Source organism: Crocuta crocuta, unplaced genomic scaffold, assembly GCF_008692635.1.
Source record: "Crocuta crocuta isolate KB4526 unplaced genomic scaffold, BGI_CrCroc_1.0 scaffold551, whole genome shotgun sequence".
Taxonomy (NCBI): Eukaryota; Metazoa; Chordata; class Mammalia; order Carnivora; family Hyaenidae; genus Crocuta; species Crocuta crocuta.
This window is the reverse complement of record NW_027530969.1, coordinates 25,063-40,694: the sequence shown is the minus strand read 5'-3', so window position 1 is coordinate 40,694 and position 15,632 is coordinate 25,063. Positions and strand designations below refer to the sequence as shown.

At 45.0% G+C, this 15,632-nt stretch overlaps 1 protein-coding gene across 1 annotated transcript in view; it reads right to left on the bottom strand.

Moving 5' to 3' along the window:
• Positions 1–2,957, bottom strand: part of EPHX2 (epoxide hydrolase 2) — a 67,459-nt gene extending 64,502 nt beyond the window's left edge. Inside the window, exon 1 of the mRNA XM_077769713.1 lies at positions 2,931–2,957. The gene's annotated coding sequence lies outside the window, so the exon portion shown is untranslated. The remainder of the gene's footprint in view (positions 1–2,930) is intronic.
• Positions 2,958–15,632: the final 12,675 nt, after the last annotated feature.

Here is a 15,632-nt window from a genome sequence, read left to right as displayed (position 1 = left end):
TCTCTTGCTAAAAAACATTTACTGAGCACTGCATACAACAAGCACCTCAGGTTCGAGAACATACATTTTTTTTAAGTTTATTTTTATTTATTTACTTAAGGAGGGAGAGGAGCACAAGCAGAGGAACAGAGAGAGAGGGAGACAGAATCCCAAGCAGGCTCTGCACTGTTAGTGCAAAGCCTGATGTGGGGCTCCAACTCATGAACTGTGAGATCATGACCTGAGCCAAAGTGAAGAGTTGGACCCTTAACCTACTGAGTCGCCCAGATGCCCCTAGACCACACATTTTTGAAAGGAGTAGATCCTCTCCCCATCCCTGGTGTCCGTGAAGTCCAGGTGCACTGGGCAGACCATCCACAGCAAAGCTGTGTGAGAAGGTATTACGTGAAGCACACAACTGTCTACACAGCGGATCCAGATCTCAGGGTGCCATCCAGGTTCCTCTAGATCATGTTAGCCTCAGCTGTCAAGGTAATTGTCATGTCCAGCACCCTGACCCTCAGAGTACGCTGGTCTGGGGGCCACCTCCGAGAGTGAAGTTTCCCCTTCCCTCCTGCTACACGACGGTATCTATCGCAGGGATTTACGATGTCCAGGGGCCTCTTGCCCTCTCCCCGCACGGCTTCTCCTCCCAGGCTCTCAGGCTTCCTTGGGTCCTGCAGCACAGCTTCCTCACCTTTCACGCCAGTGACCTCGCTCAGAGAAGGACTCACTCATCTTAGCTCCAACCCCTCCCAGGGTTCTCCATCACCCCACACTGCTCTACCAGCAAGCTGCCAAACTCCCGGATCCCATGTGAGCATCAGCCTCTTCCCTCTGACCAGTGTACTTGACCCATCGCCCCAACAACTGGCTACCTTGCGTTAGAACACCAGTGATTTTACTTCCCTCCACCCCATCTCAAATCCCTGAGAGCCACCGGCTATCAAAGTAGGGACACGCTCAGTGACTTTCATATCACACTATAGCACAGGCCCGAGCAAATCCCCCACTTCTCTCCTGCAATACCCCTCCTCTCTGGCCACAATGGAATACTCAGTGTCCCAGCACGCATTCCATGCTTTCCACCCCCCAGCCTTTACTCATGCTGCTCCCTTCATCTGGGTCTCCCTTCACATCTCTCCCGCATCAACCTCTTACCAGTCTTCTTGGGCTCTGCCTCCACTAAGGCTTTCCTGGTTCTCCAACTCAGACCTAATCTGTCCCCGTTGAGCCACCCAAGAACTTTGTTCCTCTTACGGCACTGCCTTCACCTTGAACTCTGGCTATCTGTGGATTCTGAGTTTGCACGCCAGATGGCAAGCATGTTAAAAATGTACAGTGTAAGGCAGTTTCTTCAGGCTCACCTTTTTTTTTTTTAATGTTTATTTATCTAAGAGAGAGGGAGTGAGAGAGCCCAAGGGAGTGGCAGAGAGAGAATCCCAAGTAGGCTCCATGCTGTCAGTGCAGAGCCCAACATGGAGCTTGAACTCACAACCACACGCAAGATCATGACCTGAGCCAAAATGAAGAGTCAGACGCTTAACCCACTGAGCTCCCCAGGCACCCCAGGCTTACCTTCTGAATGAATACCTTCATGGTTGATTCACAGGCTCCATAGGCTAAGAAGGTCAAGATTACGGACTCTGACCTCCTGGCATCGGCTAGCTTTGCTATGACCTGTTTTATGGCTGTCAGGAACAATCTTAACCATGGCCATAGAAAGAGTGCATGAGTCTGGGCAACTATAGAGAAACAGAATATGCCCAATGGAGCACTTTACACATCCATGAGACTTTTATAAATAAAAAATGTGTCACAATACAGCTGTCCATCTACCTTCCATGTTACCTAGTTTAACCCTCACAAAAATTTCTAGAAGGCATTTTCTTATTTTAACATGAAGACTAAGGTTATAGAGGAGTTGACTAAGACTAAAACCGATTAAGCAAGGTTACCCAGCAGTGCATGTTAGAGCTGAGATTTTTAATCTGGGCCTGACTCAGAGATCAGTGCTCTTTTAAGTACCCCACATTTGTAAACATGTATACTTGTGACTTGTACCCTCACAAGTCACGTTCACCCCCACATTGATGAGATCACAGGCACAAATATAGCTCACAGCTTACTCTCTTTTCAGGTCTTCTAAAAATAAAATCAAGGGACGCCTGGGTGGCTCAGTCGGTTAAGCATCTGACTTCGGCTCAGGTCATGATCTCACAGTTCGTGGTTTTGAGCCCCGCGACGGCTCTGTGCTGACAGCTAGCTGAGAGCCTGGAGCCTGTTTCAGATTCAGTGTCTCCCTCTCTCTCTGACCCTACCCTGTTCATGCTGTCTCTGTCTCTCTCTAGCTCTCTCTCTCAGAAACAAATTTAAAAAACATTAAAAAAATTTTTTAAATAAATAAAATAAAATAAAATTTATGAGTCAAAAGGAAGCAAAACAACACTATGGTTAAAAGAGTTCCTAAACAATAAAATCACTGGGGCACCTGGGTGGCTCATTTGTTAAGTGTCCAACGCGGGTTCAGGTGATGATCTTATGGTTCGTGGGTTCGAGCCCTGTGTCGGGCTCTGTGCTCACAGCTCAGAGCCCAGAGCCTGCTTCAGGTTCTGTGTCTCCCTCTCTCTGTCCCTCCTCATCTCACTCTCTCTCTCTCTCTCAAAAATAAACCTTTAGAAATAATAATAATAAATAAGTAAAATAAAAAATAAAACTCACTAATCCTTCCTCAGCGTCTCACTCCTGTAAAATGATCTGAATTGGACAAGCCTGGATCAAAGGTGGCCTCTGTTTTCAAGACTTCTCTCAAATCCTAATGACCTGGGGTGTGATTATTCCAATTGTGGACTCTGTAGTCACCTTATTTGTGTTTACTGACAACAAATAATTATTGATACACTTACTACTGATGTTGACATATTGATGCCAATTTATTATGACATACTTACCGTGTATTTACTCATCCCCTACAGACTGGTATCTTTTCCTGAACAATAGCCAAGTGAGGTGGGAAGTCATGATGAGCCAGAGAGGAAAGAAGCCTAAACAGGAAGGCAGAAAAACTGGTTTGGTGGTGGCCTGTGTCTAATGACTAAAGAGATCAAGTGAGTCCCCTGCTAAGCTTCAGTTTCCCCATCTATAGGAGTGAGGGTTAGACCCCTTTCGGCTTGGCATGCCTGCACTAACCAGTCTTTTATAATTTATACAATAGAATAGAAAGCCTGGTTGGCCTTTGGTATCACAAGAATTCTAGAATGGGGCATGTTTTGTATTGGTTTGATAAGATTTCAAATCCACGTGTTCACGACAAAAGATTAAAAAAAAAAAAGTTGTCCTTAGATGTGAAGTTATATTGAAAGGAGGGAGGTAAGCTGAAACAAAACGTCAATAACTGTCCTTTGCCCTTGATAAGCATTCAACAGCTCAACTGCTGAGGGCCTCACTGGGTGTCTGAATAAAAACGTTGAGGAAGCAAGACAGAAGTCTGTGAGGACTATCCAAAGAGTAGTTGGTTTGGGCGGGGGAGGGGGGGGTGAGGGCTGGCTCTGCTCCTCTAAATAGCTCTCCCAAGCCCTGGGGGCAATTAGCCTTTGCCTAGATAAAGGTCACTCTTTGAGGAATAGCCTCCAGCTAGGGAAGAAAGCCCTCTAGCCCACCAATGTTGGCGCCATCGTTGCCTAGCAACGCGTTCTGGCAACGGAAGACGAACTTTTGCAACGCAAGCTGCAGGGCAGCTTTCAATTGGCTAAACCGTCTCTCACAAGTACAAAACCAGATAACGGTACACCTCAACTACATTTGGACTTCATTTCTTTCAGACCCTCTTAACTGGAACAATAATGGGATTATTTATCATTGTTTGCGAGTATGTTTTTGTCTATTGGTTTATGAAGGGACATTATCCTGCATGCTATTGGCTTGTGAAATACCCACAGTGAAACTGTGTTAAATAAATTGCTGCCAAAACCAAACTCCATCTCGGAGTTTGACTCCATTTGACATGAAACAAAACAGTGCAGAATTCTCAAAGCGTCCACCCTCTCATTCTTGCCACTAGTTTGGAATTTAGTCTTTTGCGGGTATGGCCAGGGTGTTTCTTTCTTTCTTTCTTTCTTTCTTTCTTTCTTTCTTTCTCTCTTTCTTTCTCTCTTTCTTTCTTTCTCTCTTTCTCTCTTTCTCTTTCTCTCTCTCTCTCTTTCTCTCTTTCTTTCTTTCTTTCTTTCCTTTTTAAACAAATATGCTTTCCTTCCTTCTGACTATAGGAGAAACACATGTTCATAAGCAGGTGTTTGCATTTGGAAAACGCAAAAAGTATTAAAATGAAGGAAATAATTCATAACCTCACGTGGGATTAACAATCCCAGGAAATTCCGGAATACTTCTTTCAGACATTTTTCTACATATAACTTACACCCACCCCCCCATATTTGAAACCATGCTGCATTAATTGTTTTACATTCCGATGTTGTTGTTTTTTTCCAATTATCACAACAGGTCTTTTCTGAGGTTACTGGAATCTCATTCTGAACATTCTCTTTACTGGTGATGCTTCCTAGTCCATCATTTCCCAGCGATTAGGCTTTGGGTCTGTTTCTCTCCTTTGCTCTTCTAATAAGAACTTTGGTCTCTTGCAAATTTCAGCGGGTCGTTAAGACCCATTCCAATACCTAGAATTAGGGGGAGAGCAGAAAGCGCGGCGAACAGTTCCTCTCCTTTTGGGAAATATATAAAGGTCAATTTTTGGAGTCTTTAGAGAGATTTAATTGCTTAGTGTTCAGAAAAACAGGTCTACTGACATAGTCGGGTATTTTCGGGCCGGGTAATTGTTTTAACCTTTCGATGGGCTCTTGCCCTAAGCCGGGTGAAAACTGGGCCGGAGGTCCCCAGAGGCAGCTTTCCAGCGGCCTCCCGCCCCCCAATCTCCCTCAGCCCTCTGGCCCGGNCGCGGCCGAAGGCGCTGGCCAAAGAGGGCACCGCCAGGACCCCATCCAGGTCGAACACGGCCGCGCGCAGCGCCATGGCGGCCTGCACGGGCACCTCCAGCCTGCCACCAAGCGCCCGGAACTGCGCCCAGGCAGGCCTGGAGTTGTACTGGAGAGGCCCTCCCCACACCCACCCACTGGTGGAGCCCGGCCCCCCCTCCGACTCTGCCCCCGCCCCGCCCCGCCCCTTGTCCTGGTCCGGCCCGGGTCGCGTCCTAGCGGGAAAGCGGTCCTGTCTCCGCGGCGGCTAGGGCTTGAGTCCCGGGACAGCTGACTGCTTCACGCCAATTTGCCAGACTTTCACCGGCCCGAGCACGCCTGACACAGGGGACGCCTGAGAAAAAGCCGGGGCCACAGACTTTAAAGTGTGTGTGTGTTGCCAAAAGCTTCATTCTCCACAGTTTAGTGGAGATGTCAACGGAAACGCACATCAGAGAACCCAAATATTTTTTTTTTAGGAGTCTTTCTTAAAGGCTCACCCTGGAGTTCACTTACCCACTGCTTGCAAAGATTTTATAAGTTTCTAGTAGCCCGTATTACATCTCTTTCTATTTAAATTAACTAGAATAATTCTGCCATCTGGTGCAGTGCCATTTAGGAATACATATACATATATGTTTGTATATGTAGCACAGCAAAGAGGAAGGACACACTGACAGAACTGGAGTTTATAAATCCCCCTTCCGAGAAGGAAAGTAAGAAATACAGAATCTGAGACTCCCTTTTTAAGATGGGAATAATTGCTGATTAATAAGAAAATATGAAAGTATCACGTGCACTTTTGTTTATTCAGGGGTGGTAAACTAGTAAATTGACGTGGTCTGGGATATTCTATAATACCTTGTTGCAGGGGTCCAGCCTCTGCAAGCCAGGGTTGACCTGGAGAGTGATGGTTGGAGTCGGCGAAAAAGACACAGAGCCAGCCTCTTCATGTGGACTGCTCAAATTTATTTTTCAGCTTAGGGTTTTTATATAGCAGATCCAAACAATCATGCTTAAACAATTTACATTTTTTGAAAACAGTCATGGGATTTAATATTTCTAAATATTCTTAGCAACAGTGATTTCACAGTATAAAATTCCTACTTAAATTGATAAAATTTAACCAGGTAGTCCTAACAAAGTTCTACATATTCTTTACTACACATGGCAGGAAATAAGTGAAGCATATAATCAGGATGCATGAAAACAAAGTGCACTTTGATTGTTTAAATTCAGTGGGCGTGCAAAAACAGGATATACTTGTACCCATGGTTATAGGTAATAGACTCTCACAACCCCTTACTAAGAAAGAACAATGTCAACATTTATCATAGATGACGTATGGAAATGTTTTACATAGATCAACTAGAATTTGGTCTCTGCATTTACTGATCTCATTCTTTGGCCAGAACAATCCATAAGTTGCCTCACAGGTTTCAGGTCAGCAGGCAAATATTTCTCTAACATTTTTCCAAGAAAGTCCTCCAAAACTAGTAAGTCTTGTTTTTGTCTCTGCCTATGGCATAATATGTATTCTTACTGGCAATTAGACCCATACAAGGAAAATGAATTCTAGGTCTCTTATGGACCCCATGCGTACCAGACTGTCTCCAATTTTGCTAATTGCTACAATATTCATTAAACAACATCTGATTGAGGGGGCAGACATGATATTTATGTACATTCCATTTTGGAGGAAGAGGGGGAAATTTGGCCAATTCTGGTTTCATATTAACCCTAGAATAGACTAACAGCAGAAGTGACAGTGAAAAGGCACAGACTAAGCAGAGAAGAAGAATTCTTCACGGGGTTCTTCTGACTGCCTTGCAGTCTTTTCCCTGGGCCTTGCCATCAGGGATGACCTGTGCAGTTTCAGTCTCTGGCACCTTGTGAGTTACAGAACGCCCTGGCTGAATTGCTCAGGCAAAGTTTAGAGGTCTCAATTGCATTTTACTGTGTTCTACTCTTTCTCATGGGTCATACTTCCCTCATGTTTTCTGCCACCTACAATAGAGGAAGGTAAAAGCTCACTCAGGGGCGCCTGGGTGGCTTAGTCGGTTGAGCGTCCGACTTTCGCTTGGGTCATGATCTCGCGGTTCGTGGGTTCGAGCCCCGCGTCGGGCTCTGTGCTGACTGCCAGCTCAGAGCCTGGAGCCTGTTTCAGTCTGTGACTCCCTCTCTCTCTGACCCTCCCTGCTCACGCTGTCTCTCTCTCTCTCTCTCCTAGAAATAAATAAAACATTAAAAAAAAAAGTTTAAAAAAAAAAAGAAGCCCACTCAGCTGGGCCATGGAAATCTTTATTGAAATGTAAATCATAACCCCTTAGGTCTGCTAATTTTATTATTTATAAGGGGCGCCTGAGTGGCTCAGTTGGTTAAGCGTCTGACTTTGGCTCAAGGCATGATCTTGTGGTCTATGAGTTTAAGCCCACCATCCAGCTCTGTGCTAACAGCTTGGAGTCTGCTTCAGATTCTGTGTCTCCCTCTCTCTTTGCCCCTGCCCCCCTCAAGCTCTCGCTCTCAAAAATAAACAAAACATTAAAAAATTTTTAAAAATATTTATAAAATATGTTTGAAGTGATAGCATGGCATCATAAACATGGCTAGTACAGTAGTGCAAATTCAGAAATTATATCAATTGCTAAATTTGCAATAAGCTTACAGTAAACTCATCAGGTTTTGTTTTGGATTTCCTGCGACTGCCTCTCTTTCCCATCGCCAGCTAGACCTTGGTTTTCCAACCCCATTTTTTTTTATGTTTATTCATTATTTTTGAGAGGAAAAACAACACAAGAAGCAGAGAGAGAAGTAAACACAGAATCTGAAGCAGGATCCAGGCTCTGAGCTCAGCACAGAGCCCAACGTAGGGCTCAAATCCACAGACTGTGAGATCATGACCTGAGCCAAAGTGGGTCACTTAATCGATTGAGCCACCCAGGGGCCCCCCACCCAACTCTATTTTATTTTTAAAATTTTTTTAATGTTTTATTTATTTCTGAGAAACAGAGAGAGAAACAGTGTGAGCAGGAGAGGGTCAGAGAGAGAGAGGGAGATACAGAATCTGAAACAGGCTCCAGGCTCTGAGCTAGCTGTCAGCACAGAGCCCGATGAGGGGCTCGAACCCACTAACTGCGAAATCATGACCTGAGCCAAAGTCGGACACTTAACCGACTGAGCCACCAGCCACCCCCAACTCTATTTTAAAACTATCAGTTCCAAGTGGTTGAGGAAGGATTTCACGCTGCTGCCTCTCCCGCCCCAGGTGTTTGAATCAAGCTAAATTAAAGTTGTCTCTGGCAGTTTTCTTTTTAATTTTTATTTATTTATTTTTGAGAGCGAGAGAGAGAGGGAGAGGCAGAAAGAGAGGAAGAAAGAATCTAAGCAGGCTCCACACTTTCAGCGCAGAGCCCAATGTGGGGCTCAAACTCATGAACCATGAGATCATGACCTGAGCCAAAACCCAGAGACAGACACTTAACAGACTGAGCCACCCTGGCACTACAAATTTTGTAAACCCACATTCCACCTGAAGGTTTGTATTTCTTTAGTGCAGCAAATGAATTTCTTTAATCCATTCAACAAATAATATAGTGCCACTTTCTGACACTTGAGATTCACTGGTAAATAAAATAGACAAAAATAGGGACCAAGAAGCTTCTATTGTAGTGGAATGATGAATTGAAGGAATTTCTAGTTGCTTCTGGGGCTATGAATGAGAAGAACATTAGAAATATTTATGGTAGCTACTTGTCATTTTTCTTAGTTATTTTTTTTTGACTGTCCAACATCTATAGCCTCTTCCTAGCTTTGAAGAATTATACCCTCCAGTGGACATCTGACATCTGTCAGAGATACACAGTGTCCTTTGAACATCATCTCTCTACTTTGATAGTTCTCACGTTTTGAGTTCTTCCTTCTCAAGGTAGACTCTGCGAACACCATGTTCCCTAGGCCCCCATAATGTTGCTCATGAGGCATGGGCTCTGCCCATCAACCTTCTTGCCCGTGATTTGAGTATGAGAACCGGCAACCTGAAGCAACAGATATGTGAGCTGGAACTGTCTTCCAGCAATAGTGGCAGAAGCATCTAGTGTTTCTGGGGAGGATAGTAGGGAGCTTCCCCAGTCTAGTCCTATACACTTGGTGTGGATGGAGTGGCACAAGGGTGGCTTTGTAAAAATTGTACCATGGTGTGGTTTGCTGTCACTATGCTCTTCTTGGCTGTGTGGCTTCCTAGACTGCTCCTCTTTTCCTCCCGAGATTCTGTGAGCTCACCTTGAACTAGGGTGAAGGTCTATGAGTCAGGTTCAGCAAATCAGATGCACCCAGTCCAGGCTTTACAGCAGGAGCTGGTGAAGGGAAGACGGACAGGGAAAAGGTTTTGGTTGGCAGTTTTGGGGCAGCAGCAATATCCAAGGTCCTCAGCCAACAAGGATGATGCAGGCCATGTGACCCTCAGTTTTCAGCAACAGAAACAGCACTGTGTTTCCAAGTCTGGTCTGGGGTGATTTGGGTTCTTAACCTTCTCTACTGCTAGTTTTCCAAGTTTGGTTCTCAAAGCTTCCAAATGGCCTCCAGTAGCCTGTCATTAAATATATTCTCTGCCTAGATCAGCCAGCATAGAACCCTCTTATTCCTCACCAATTCCCAAAACCCTTCTATTGTGCCTTCTGGAACCTTCTGGAATTCACCATGCCCTCTGGAACTTCAGGATCATCATCAGTAAGATTTACTCTTTCCCCCAGCCTCTTTTTTTTTTATTCTCTTGCTCTTCTTGTTCTATCTCAAATGTGGCTCTCCTCTGAGGCACCTGCTCCTCCTACTGTTCTCCCCTCCTCCCCTTGTGCCACTGGGCAGGGGGAGGAAGAGACGACCTTTTTAGTCATCATCACTGCCCCCCTCCCCGATCCCCTGGAAGACTCATAATATTAACCACAACTCAGCCGACTGTACCACACTGCACTTAACTACTCCACTACTCTTAGTCAGCTGTCTCGCCTGATCTCCTGGGAGACCGACTGACAAGATCCTTTCTCTCCTCAGACTCCAATGATTTCCCCCATCCTCACTCTCGGCCAGTGTCTTTGCTTCCCATTGCACTGAGAAAATTGGAGCAATCAGAAAACTTCCACAGACTCCCACCTCTCTGTTGACTCACCTACCTGGACCTTTGGCTGCTTCAACTCAGTCTTCTCTCCAGCTACATGGAGCAGCTGCCTCTGCTCCTGAATAAGGCTGACTCTTCCCCTGAGACACTGAATTTGGTACTCTTGGAGGCAAAAGGACGACTCCTCACCCCATCACCACTTATATCCTCTCCTGGATCATCCCATTCACATGCCAACTGTTATGGGCTCAATGTATGTGTCCCTTCTCCTCTCCACCCTCATCTGTATGTTGAAGCCCTAGTCCACAGTTCTATGGTATTTGGAGATAGGGCCTTTGGGAAGAAATTAGGGTTAGTTGAGGTCATGTGGATTGGCCGCATGAAGGGACTAGTGTTCCTATTTAAAAAGACACCAGAGGAGAGGGGTGCCTGGGTGGCTCAGTTGGTTGAGTGTCCAACTCTCAGTTTCAGCTTAGGTCATGATCTCATGTTTCATGAGTTTGAGCCCCACATCAGGCTATAAGCTGACAGCCTGGAGCCTGCTTGGGTTTCTCTCTCCCTCTCTCTCTGCTCCTCCCCTGCTTGTGCTGTCTCTGTCTCTCTCAAAATAAGTAAATAAACTTAAAAAGAAAAAAGACACCAGAGAGCTTGCTGGACATAAAGAAGAGGTCATGTGAGCACAAAGTGAGATGGTAGCCACCTGCATGCCATGAGGCCTCAGAATGAAACCCTCCTTGCTGGCACCTTGATCTTGGACTTCCAGCCTGCAGAACTGGAGAGAGAAATTTCTGTATTTTGAGTCACCCAGTCTGTGGTGTTTTGTTATAGCAGCTCAAGCAAACTAGGACGCCAACAGTCTATAACTTCACTTATGGAGTAAATATATAAGGATGCCTGGGTGGCTCAGTCAGTTAAGCGTCCAACTTTTAGTTTCAGCTCAGGCCATGATCTCAGGATGGTGAGTTCAAGCCCCATGTTGAGCTCTGCACTGTCAGTGCTTGGGATTTTCCCCTTCTCTCTCTCTCTCTCTCTCTCTCTGTCTCCCTCAAAATAAATAAATAAACCTTAAAAATGAATAAATCTATGGAAGGCCCACATTTCTCTTCCACTACTATCTCGTGTTCTTCTTTTACAGCAAAAGTCTGTAGGAGTTGTTGAGGTTCATCAACTCTAAGCATTCTTGACCCATTCTCCCTTGAACTCATTTGAATCATGCTTTTGTCTTTACCCCCTCAGTGAAAATCCTCTTCCCAACATCACAGAAAACCTCTGTGTTGCTAAATCCATAGATCATTCTACACCCTCACCATGCCTGACTTAACAGCATCCGGTGCAGTGTTCATTCCTCTTCCTGATGACACCCTCTGTGCTTGGCCTCTCATACCCTCTCTTGCCTGGGTGCTCCAACCTGCTCTGCAAACAACTCCTGCTTGGTTTCCTCTGTGGACTCCTCCTCATTTTCCTCATCTCTAAATTAAAATCAGTCCTGGGGCCTCTTCTATTCTTTGTCTACAACTACTCTTTTGCTTATCTCAACTGGTCTTCTCTTCCCCAAATTATTTCTCCTGCACTCTTCCTCATGTGTGACCCTCTGACCACAGTCAGCTGCACACAGCCCTTGGAGGGGCTCTCCGAGGGAATCTGGGCAGGTGGCTGTGTGCAGACAACCTGAGGCTCTGGTTTCCATGTCAAAAATGGATACAGNTGAGGGTGTTATGCTGAGCGAAATAAGTCAGGCAGAGAAGGACAAATATCATATGTTTGCACGTATAGGAGGATTAGGAAGAACTTAACTGAGGAACAAGGGGAAGAAGAAGGGGGGAAATGGTGTGGGAAAAGGAGATAGGCAAACTATGAGAGACTCTTGAATGCTGACAAAAACTGAGGACTGATGGATGTGGGGGGGAGCAGGGGATGCTCATGGAGGAGGGCACTCGTGGGCATGAGCACTGAGTGTTATGTGGAAACTAATTTGACAATAAACTATTTGTAAAAAAAAAAAAAACAAAAAAAAAAAAGGATACAGAGAGGCTATTGCCAGCTGAGACTGAAAGGTACCACCACCTGTGCTAGAAATTGCAGGAAACCTCTCTCTCATCCTCCTGCAATGTCCCTCCAGTGCTCTTCACTGAGAAAGCTAGTATTGGGTATACTTTAAAGAAGAAATACTCAAAGAAACATAAACTGAAAGTACATTCAGAGATGATGGGCAATAAATGGATAAATAACCAGATGGCAAAACTCCAAGCTCAAATTGCATCAGTTCGATTTACAGCACTGATGGGAAGAAGTAAGACTCTAAGAAATGGGAATAGTCCCATGCAGGAACTCCTCCTTGTCAGGGAAAGAGGTTTCTCTTTCTCTAGCTGGTGAACTGTTCTTACCTTAGCAGAAAGTCCTACAATAACCTCACCTGAAAGATTTATCATGAGCCAGGTAAGCCAACTTCCTTCATGCCCCACCCTAAGTCCCTTCACTGCCTCACCAGCAGGCAGGTTCCAGGGACAAACCTGGGAGGAGACACGAACACACCCTAAACCTGCAAGATTCTGCTCATTGATGCCCACAATCTGGTGATCATGCATAGAAATGGATTGTCATTTATTTTATATATGTATGTATATATGTATGTGTATGTATATGTATATATATGTATTATATATATATATATGATGAGACTTATTATATTGGTTCATATGGTTATGGAGGCTGAGAAGTCCCAGTCTGCTCGCTGCAAGCTGGAAAAAACAGGAAAGCAGGTAGTATTACACACTGACAGTCTAGAGTTCAAAGGTCTGAGAATGAGAGGTAGGAACCAGTGGTGTACGTTTGAGTCTGAAGGCTGAAGAACCAGGTGTACTGGTGACCAAAGGCAGGAGAAAATAGAGGTCATACCTTGGGCAGAGAAAGTGAATCATCCTTCCATCACTTTTTTGTTCTACCTAGACCCTCAACAGATAAAATGATGCCCACATGCATTGGGGAGGGTGATCCTCTTGGATTTGTCTACTGATTTAAATGCTTGTCTCTTCCAGAGACACCCTACAGAGACACTCAGAAAGAATGTTTTAGCAACTATCTGGGCATTCCTTAGCCCAGTCACTTTGACACATAAGATTAACCATCACAGAGTGGTATTCATAGTTTGTTCAATGGTAGTCCATGAAAAGTTACTATGAGATACTAGAAATTAGTATAGTGGAAGGTAAGACTTGGTGAAATAGAAATGTTGGAGGGGCGCCTGGGTGGCTTAGTCGGTTAGGCATCCGACTTTCACTTAGGTCATGATCTCGCGGTTCGTGGGTTCGAGCCCCGCGTCGGGCTCTGTGCTGGCTGCCAGCTCAGAGCCTGGAGCCTGTTTCAGTCTGTGACCCCCTCTCTCTCTGACCCTCCCCTGCTCACACTGTCTCTCTCTCTCTCTCCTAGAAATAAATAAAAAACATTAAAAAAAGAAAAAAAAAAGAAATGTTGGAATGGATTTTTTTTTTTATGCACGACCTTCTACCATCTTCCTTATATGAGAAAGCTCATGAGACACTCCCTTCTCCAAGGCTTTGAAAAACAGATTGGTGTGAGAAGGCTACCATCTTGATTACAGGAGGTGTGGGAAGTACTTTGAATCTTGGGTGCTGAAGACTTGAGTTAAGGAAACTTCTCAGTATGTGATACATCATTATCAGTCTTGAGTGGAAGAACCAAGAAGAAGCCTCTGTAACAAAGTAATAAATAAAATCCATAGCATGTCTCTGGGGGAAATCACAAGGGTTAGAACCTCCATCAAAGACCAGAATGATGCAGGGAAGGTAATTTTGATGACCACCAAACTCTATCTAAGATGGATGGGTCTTGCAGAGTGTCAATGCATCATTGTAAACTTAATAGGGTATTCTAATTACAGATGCTATTCCCGATGGGATCCCTATTGCTCCCATTGCCAAATTCTCCAACAGCAATGACAAATCCCGAGCTCTAGATAAGGTAACCAAGCCCAGAGGCTCAAATTATTCACCTGGCAGCAAGCTGATTACAGTGAACTCCTTCCATAATGGAGGGGGTAGCAATTTGTCTTTCATGAAATAGGTGTTTCTTCTGAAGGATGGGTGAAGGGGAAAGCTATAAATATCAACTCTAACCTAATGATCTTTTATAACAATAAGGCATGTACCAGCCTATATTTTCTTCCTTACTTGGTTAATTTATTTTTTCTGTGCACCCCATTACTTTATATGCAGTGTGCTTTTGATGAATTTTATGATTTACTCCATGGGAAACAGAACTTCAAGATGACATTGTGTCAGGATGGGAGCAAGGATGGGCATTGCCCAGAAAGGCTAGATATGAAGCTGGATAGAGTAATCGATGACTCCTAAGGATATGGGGTTAGAATGAGCACTTTTATTTCTGTATGGAATGGCTTCCTCACGTTAGTGTTTGAAATGTGTTTTCTTAGATTCTGTGTTTGTCTACTTGGCCACCATTGCTCACAGGGCCAAACTGATGGCCAAACATCATCCTTGAGATCCAGTACAAAAATCATATTACAGGGGCGCCTGGGTGGCTTAGTCGGTTGGGCGTCTGACTTTCGCCTGGGTCATGATCTCGCGGTTCGTGGGTTCGGGCCCCGCGTCGGGCTCTGTGCTGACTGCCAGCTAAGAGCCTGGAGCCTGTTTCAGTCTGTGACTCCCTCTCTCTCTGGCCCTCCCCTGCTCACGCTGTCTCTCTCTCTCTCTCCTAGAAATAAATAAAACATTAAAAAAAATCATATTACAAACCCTCCAACCACTCCCGAGTCAACATCCCCAACCACATATGAAGCCAACACTCCCTCTGCACAAAGCACCCCACAGCCAGGTACCAGACAACTAGAGCCCACAGCCTGCCCAAATTACTCGGACTATCCCAACCTAAACTGCTTATCCTGGCCTGCTTTGTCTCTCTTGTAGAAACTCCGATAAATACCCTGGGCCATGCTCTCTCCTTTGCCTTTTCTGTCCCCGGCTGGTGCTAGTACTTCCCCATGTGGCCCCTCATGGCACACTGTGGTTTTTACTTCTAGGGATCTGTGGGTATAAACTTCTTCACAACAACAACTATTCCCATGTCTGGATGTCTTGTCATACCTAATTAAAACACATTTTGGGTACAACTTTTAGAACAGTTATATGTAAGCATTTTTTTTCTAAGTGTAATTATGGAAAGTTGGGTGTGCATTGATATTAGGAGCCAAAAAGCTAGATCTTGGGGAGCTTCCCAGGATTTAAACTCCTTCCAAATATTTTGGGAATGTTCCCACCTTGAAGGTGGTAGAGCCACTTTGCACAGGAGCCCAAAACACCAGATTCCTGCGTCCTCAACCTTCCTTGCCCCTATCATGGGCACATGCTTAGTCAGATGGCATCTGTCCTGACCTTTGTGTTGGGAGCCAGTGCCACAAAGAAGCAGGGATAGAGAATTATTTCTGGCGGCAGCAGAAGTGCCTGGTTCCCAGGGACAGCAGTGACAGCAGTACCAGTGACAGACATTGCAAGATTTTGCATCCAATTCTATAGCAGCGGGGCCACCGTGCAGCTAATGGCTTG